Source organism: Pinus tabuliformis, chromosome 3_2, assembly GCF_031772625.1.
Source record: "Pinus tabuliformis cultivar Carrire ecotype Pingquan chromosome 3_2, CPIR1, whole genome shotgun sequence".
Classification (NCBI taxonomy): Eukaryota; Viridiplantae; Streptophyta; class Pinopsida; order Pinales; family Pinaceae; genus Pinus; species Pinus tabuliformis.
The window spans coordinates 722,183,276-722,190,634 of NC_142302.1; positions in this window are offsets into that span (position 1 = coordinate 722,183,276).

Genomic DNA, 7,359 nt, shown 5'->3' on the forward strand with positions numbered 1-7,359 from the left:
AGCTAAAATGGGTTTTTTTTTTAAGCTTCTGAAACTTTGCAAGAAAAAATTATAGTCAAAATTCCACGATGATCTGTTTGGAGCAGTGAAGCCCTAGAATCCAAAGCTTTGATACCAAATGTTATGAAACTAGCTCACAAAAAGATAGAAAAGATAGATCAATGCCTTAGAATTCAGCTTCTTCGAGGGGGAAAACTTCTCTACATTACACAAATGAACAATTCCTGGATTATACAAATGACTAAACCTCCCTTCTATATATGGGAGTCTAAGGGGTCACAATATAATCAAGCTGACATAACAGCAATAACATAAGGGCACAACAATAACAATAGGGGGTTTCTATGGGGCACACTAATAACAATATGGGGACAATAGGGGCACAATAATAACAATAAGGGCTACAATGACAATAGTAATGGGGGAATGACTAGTATTATAGGGACCTAACACCCGAATCTCTCAATAGTAGAGTTATTAAAAATAAAATTAAACGGGAGGATTTCTTTGATTAGGATCTAGCAAAACATTGATGGGATAGTTAAGAATGAATTACCCAATTTAGTCATGTTGGGTTGTGTTATATTCTTTCCACAACTAACCTATATTAGGTTAGGCAGACCTACCTATGGTTTTCGATCCATGGTTTTGAACGCGATGGTTTTCGGTCCATGGTATTGTATGCTTTGGCATGTATAAATATGTATTGTAACATTGAAATGAACATAATGAAAATATCAAGCTGGTAGTCCCGGTTTTGTGATCTAGGGGAAAATCTCTGTGTATATGTGTTTTATGTGTTATGTTCTTGCATTGTTTATTTTCTATGTTTTAGAATTCGTATGCAGGTAATTTTTGTACGGGGTTCAAACCTACATTTGGTATTGGGGATGTTTTGGCTTCAAGGGGATGCCTTTGTTGCTGAGGGGTTTCGCTCAAGCTTGTTGTAAACCATGTTCAGTGGGAGATCTGCAGAATCGATTCTAGTTGTCAAAGAAGATGGCGGGAAGTGGAAAGATAGAGATCGAGAAATTTAATGGTCAGAGTTTTGAGTTATGGAAACTCAAGATGGAGGATCTATTGGTGGATAAAGATCAGTGGATCACGGTATATCTAGGTACTAAACCAATGGGAGTGTCCAATGAAGAATGAAAGAAGTTGGATCGGAAGTCAAAGAGCATAATATGATTGTGTGTCTCAGATTTAGTATTACTGAATGTATCAAGGGAAGCTATGGCGAAGGCTTTGTGGGACAAGCTAGGGACTTTGTACCAATCTAAGTCTCTGGTGAATAAACTGTTCCTACGGAAAAAGTTGTATAACCTCAGGATGAAAGATGGAGACTCGATGAGAGAGCATTTGAACACATTTAATACTGTGGTAAGTCAGTTATTATCTGTTGATATCAAGATTTTAGATGAAGATAAGTGCATCAATTTGTTGTGTTCTCTACCAGATTCGTGGGATAGTCTGGTTATTGCAATAGGTAGCAATGCAACTGCCTTGCAATTTGATGAAATAGTCTCATCCTTGCTAACGGAGGAGATGAGATGGAAAAATATGGAAAGCTAGAATGGTGATGCCTTGTCTGTACGAGGACGGTCTCAGAATAGAAACAAAAATAAGTCATCGAGTGGGAGATATAAATCTAGAGGGAGATCTAAATCTCTTGAAAAACCTGTAAAGGTGGTGTGCTGGAAATGCGGAAAGGAAGTGTTGAAAATAACAACAAGAAATGATAAAAATAGAAGTGCTAAAAATAGAACTGCTATAAATAGTAGTTTGGGTACCAGTGCTGGCTTGGGCAACAAGGAATGTCAAATGGAAGTGCTAAAAATAGAATTTCTATTTTTAGCAGTTTGGGATGGATTCCAATTTTAATCAGTCCCTGGACTAAAATAGGAAGTAAAATTCGAATTTGAACTTAACAGCTGTTTGCAAACAAATTAATTAATTCTCCATAAGTTAATTAGTTGTGAAAAATCAAACATGAAGTCTATGTGAGGACATGCAACAATTTATCTATTAATTGAGGAATTTATCCATTAGTTAAAGAGATAAGGATGAATTCTAATTTGAGTAGTAATTAGTTGGCTCAGTTAACTGAATCAATTCCAGTTATAATTGATTTAAACAGTTTGTTTAAATTAAGTTCAGTTAGTTAATGCATGCTTGCATATAACTATTGCACTTTGAATAGCTGAAGATTCTCTCATGAATAATTCATGCATGTCAGTTCAGATAGAGACTGAGTTGAGATCAGATAAGGGACAGTGTACTATCAGTTCGATGAATATTTTTCCTATAAAGGAAGCTCATCCATGATGAGGATTTATCTCCTTCAGGACTACGTTGTTGGATCAGAGGTTAGTGAGTGCGTGAAGAGGCCAATTCACACAAGTGGCTGCACTGGACCTCAATCAAAATTGCAAAAAGAAATAGGAGGCTTGGAGGGTAGACCAGAGGTTAGAAAGAGGCCTTTGACTATCTATGAGTAGCAAAGGTATTGCAGAGAGAGCAGGATAGCTTTTGAGCTGATTCTTCTTGTAATACTAGCTATGTTTCCACTTGTATGATAATACAGAGTTGGGGTTTTAGGCTGAGGCTTTCCCTAGGTTATATCTTCTGTGTTATGTGTGATTGTTTCCTTCTTATCAGTTATATGTGTTCTTATTAATGTTGTTCATGTTCGATTAAGCTTCCGCTAAATTGGTTGTAGAAGTAGATCAAGTATTTTTCTTTAGTCTATTGCATTACTAGGTGATCTACAGCTGGGAATTTCTACATGGTATCAGAGCTATATGATTTGCAAAAAAAATTCTACAGGAAGGGCACTATAAAAGGGACTGTAAATCTAAAACTCCCGACAAAGGAAAGGGATCAGATGATGCTTCTTCTGCAGAGGCAAAAACCACCTCAGATGAATGTGGGGATGTGTACTTGGCTTCTTCAAGTACACATGTAGATCATGAGGCATGGTTGATTGAATCAAGTGCATCCTTTCACTTCACTCCCCATAGAGAGTGGTTCTGCGAGTATGATAAATATGATGGTGGTGATGTCTTCCTAGGGGATGATAGGAAGGCTAGAATCGTTGGTCGTGGAAAGGTAAATTTGAATTTGCAAGATAGAAAAGATAGATCAACGCCTTAGAATTCAGCCTCTTTGAGGGGGAAAACTCCTTAACATTACACAAATGAACAATTATTGGATTATACAAATGAGTAAACCTCCCTTCTATATATAGGAGTCTAAGGGGTCACAATATAATCAAGTTGACATAACAGTAATAACATAAGGGCACAACAATAACAATAGTGGGTTTCTATGGAGTATGACATTTCTATCCATAAAGGACTTCAAAGGGACTCACTATAAGATATTCCTGATAAATTTTATTGTAGGAAAATTCAACCAAATATAAGTAACCTTCCCACTTCGTGGGTTTTCCCATCACATACATACCAAGCATGTCTTCAAGAATGTGGCTGAAGTGTTTTTGATTACACAAAGAAACACAACAAATGCATAATGGACATATCTAGTTATAAAAGTATTTTTATGTATGTCTCCATCCTCGATTCTTAATTAATGATACCCAAATATTAGATCTATCTTGGTAAAGATAGTGGCTCCCATTACATAGAAAAACAAAACATCTATTCTAGGAAGAGGGTATTTTTTCATGATTTTCTACTTATTTAAATTCCTATAATCAATACACATTCTGAAAGTACCATCTTTATTCCTCGAAAATAGTATTGATGTTCCCCAAAGTGAGGCACTTGGTGTAGTGTATCCCTTATCTAGTAGCTCTTGAAGAGGAATTTTTAGTTCCATCGATTCTAGCACTCATTGTAGGGTGCTTTGGACACCAATGTGGCACCAAGTACCATCTCAATAGTGAAATCAATCTCTTTTGGGTAGTATCCTAGGAATTTAATCAAGGAACATGCCGCTGAACTCTTGTAACACCTCCAAATCATCTAAAGTTATTTCTTTAGTTTCTTGTTAGAAATATTTTACCTGTACAACAAATAATTTATAACTTTTCTAGCACATATTTTTAGTTGTAAGGCTACTATTTGCCTGGTAGAAATGGGTCTTGGTATCCCTCTAATAATTTGTACTTCTCCCTCCTTTATGGTATAGGTGACAGTCTTGTCTAAACAATTTATAGTTCATTTGTGATTTTCTAACCAATCCATTTCTACCAGTACACCAAAAGATCGTAGGGGTAAAATATTTAGACTCATTGTTGTTTTACATCCATTCAAGTTAATAGAATAGTCTTGCACTCAACTGGTGATTTTCCTTTTAGTACTAGTAGCTAGTTGGACCAACCAATAATTTTGATATTTTTCTATGCTTAGCTTACATTTGTCCACAATTTTCGAACTGACATAACTTCAACTACCTCTTGGATCTATTAAAATGGACACATGTTGGTTTAATAGGTTACCTTCTACTTCAATCATCATAGATTGACATTGAGCTCAATGATTTTCTAGGGTTGCATTGATTGTAGGAATGTTTTTGGCAATGTCATTCATTGTGGATGCTTCTTGTATAGTTTGTAGGGCTTGTAATGATTTTATATTATATGGACAATTCAAAAGTAGATGAAGCTCTTTGTAGCCCCAACACTTCAATGGTTCTCATGCTTTCCCATTAATTCCTTACTGTTCAAATTAATTATTTTGGACCCTGTTTGAGATTGAGTATTATGTTTCTAATTATTATTCTTGTTAAAATTTATATTCTAATCATTTTTACTATAATATTTAAAGGATGAAAATTTAGACGCTTCGATTCTTGATAAAATTTTATCCTTTTTCTTATCTGGAAAAAAAATTGAATTTTCACTCCTTTTCTTAGATCATTGATAGAAAATAATGGCTTTCCTAACAATTTTATCCATAGTTTTTGGGTTATCGTACTCAATTCTTTATTTGAGTGAGAAGGGAGAGATAGTTGATAAAACGTTGAAATTTAGCATTCTTCTCACAAATATAGGTAACATACTGCATTAGATGGGTGAAATTAGAAATAAGTTCATCCATGGTTATTTGACCAAGTTTCATTTCATGAAATTCCTTTTCTCTATCATCATAGTATCTCCCTGTAATATACTTTTCCTTGATTTTTTTTTTGAAATATTCCCTTCGCACATTCTTCCCCTCTATGTTATGCATTGTGCTTGTCTCTTCCCTCCACAATGAGGTATTTCCTAGCAACTGATAGGTGGTTAGTATAGCTTTTAGGTTTCTAAGATACTCATACACTTGAAAGTATTTACTCATATTCAATAGCGATGCCTCTTTTGCTTCTTCTAATACATCATCAAATTTTGGAGGTATAATATTTTTAAACTCCACTTGTAGTTATACCATTTGTTTTTTTCTTTTATTAGGTACTTTTGGGAGTCTTTTGACTGAATGTTCATCTACCTCTTCATATTCAGGCCTAATAACCTCACTCTCATTAAAATTTTCTAAATGTTTCCATTTAGAGGACTCCTCCCTATCCCCCTCCACATTTGGTCCTTCAATTATCATATTTGGTTTTTGAGTTAAATTCTTAAGGAGACTTTCTTTCTCAACGCTTTTTTTCAACAAATTTTGATTCTATGCCCCAATACTGGATAACTCTATTTTCATTTTTTTTACTATTTCCAATAGTTCCATTATTGGAGGTGATGCTTCATCTTCTAGTTACACCTAGCTTTTTTCTCCTCCATAAAGAGGGCTTGCAGATGTTTCTACCATTAATTCCTCTTATTTTCTTTTTACTTTTGTGAAAAAAAATTATTTTGTGAAATTACAACTATGGGTTGACCCATAGGCCTAGGTGTTTTAAGCTACAACTATGATACCACATGTAACATGCCCAATTCACACAAAAAAAAATTGGCTCATAAGTTCTGGTTGTATTACTATATGAGTGGGTGTAATAATTTCCTTATTCTTCTTATAACTATAGAAATCCACCTATGGCATTCTTGTTTAATCTCTTTTCATAGTATTACATCATGGTTACTTCATTCCTTGTGTAAGCCAGGTGGGTTAGTTATCAATGCCTTTTATTAATTTGGTCAAGTAAGATAATCATTTCTTATTAAGTCTTAAAGGTATAAAAGTGGATCCCCCACCATGCCATGCCATTCCCATTGCTATTTAATCCTTCTTATTATCTACTGTGATGAATTTTTAACATGTCTGTGGGTGTATTGATCTCGATGGCATTTGACTATAATAAAGGTATATATGTGTATTTAAGCCCATGAGCATACATAGAAGGAAGATGTATATATATATTTGTGTGTGTATAATGAAAGTGTTACCTTATAATTTAACCTTACACTTGAGACCTAAATTGCCTATCCACGTGGAATTTGTGATATGTGACCTAGGTCAACATGTCTCCTTATATAGTGGTTAGCCTTGGCCACCCACATGAAGTTCCAGTAAAGGAAAAAATCATATCTTATAGAATGATTCAACAATGGAAAAGTTCTTGGCACATTTTTTTAGGGTAATTCACCTCCTTGTTGACTCATTTGTTGTGCTTGAGGCTGAGGATGATGGTTTCAACCTATTGTAGTGGCTACAACCACCCTTCAAAATTTCACCTTTGGTTTGTTTTGGAGCCTCCTTACTAAAATCTCAGCTACTTGTCTTACATTGCCCAAGTACTTGTGCTTTCATTGAGTTTTATCTTTCACTTTACAACTTGTGTTTGCTTACTTGTTTTATCGTCTAACCATAAGTTGACCCAATAACTTGGTTGCAAATCAGTTCTAGCACTGCCTTGATGATCTGCGCAATCCTTGAGGGAAACCAGCCTTACTATCAGGAAATACGCAGTGCAACCTAATAGTGAGCTTCAGCTCTAGAATTTCGCAGACCTAGCTGACAGCTTGTCTTCAGCTAGGAAAATGCACAGAGAAGTCCAAGCCAGCAAGTGAACCTTCTATTAGAGTCGGTCTTGAGCCCTCCATCAGTGATCAAAACTCTTTGCATTTGCATAGGTAGGTGTCTCATCAATGTCAATTTTTGCATCCCATTAGGCATGCCATAACCCTGATGGAGGAGCTGGTATATTTTACCCCTCTTGGCATTGCTGGATCAGGTCATTTCAGTCATTAAGCTCTTTCAAGCTTGTCTTGTCTTGTCTTGAGGTCAATTTCCTAGGTCTAGGGTTTTGGTCAAATATGTTTACAAGGTCATGTTTTTGAAGGTCAATAAGTGCTCAGCAAGCCAGAGGGATGATTGTAAAGATGTTTATTCGAGATTTTTTTTCTTGTACAGTTAATTTTCACCTTGGATTTAAAAACTCTGTTTTTAAAGCCAAGGTCAT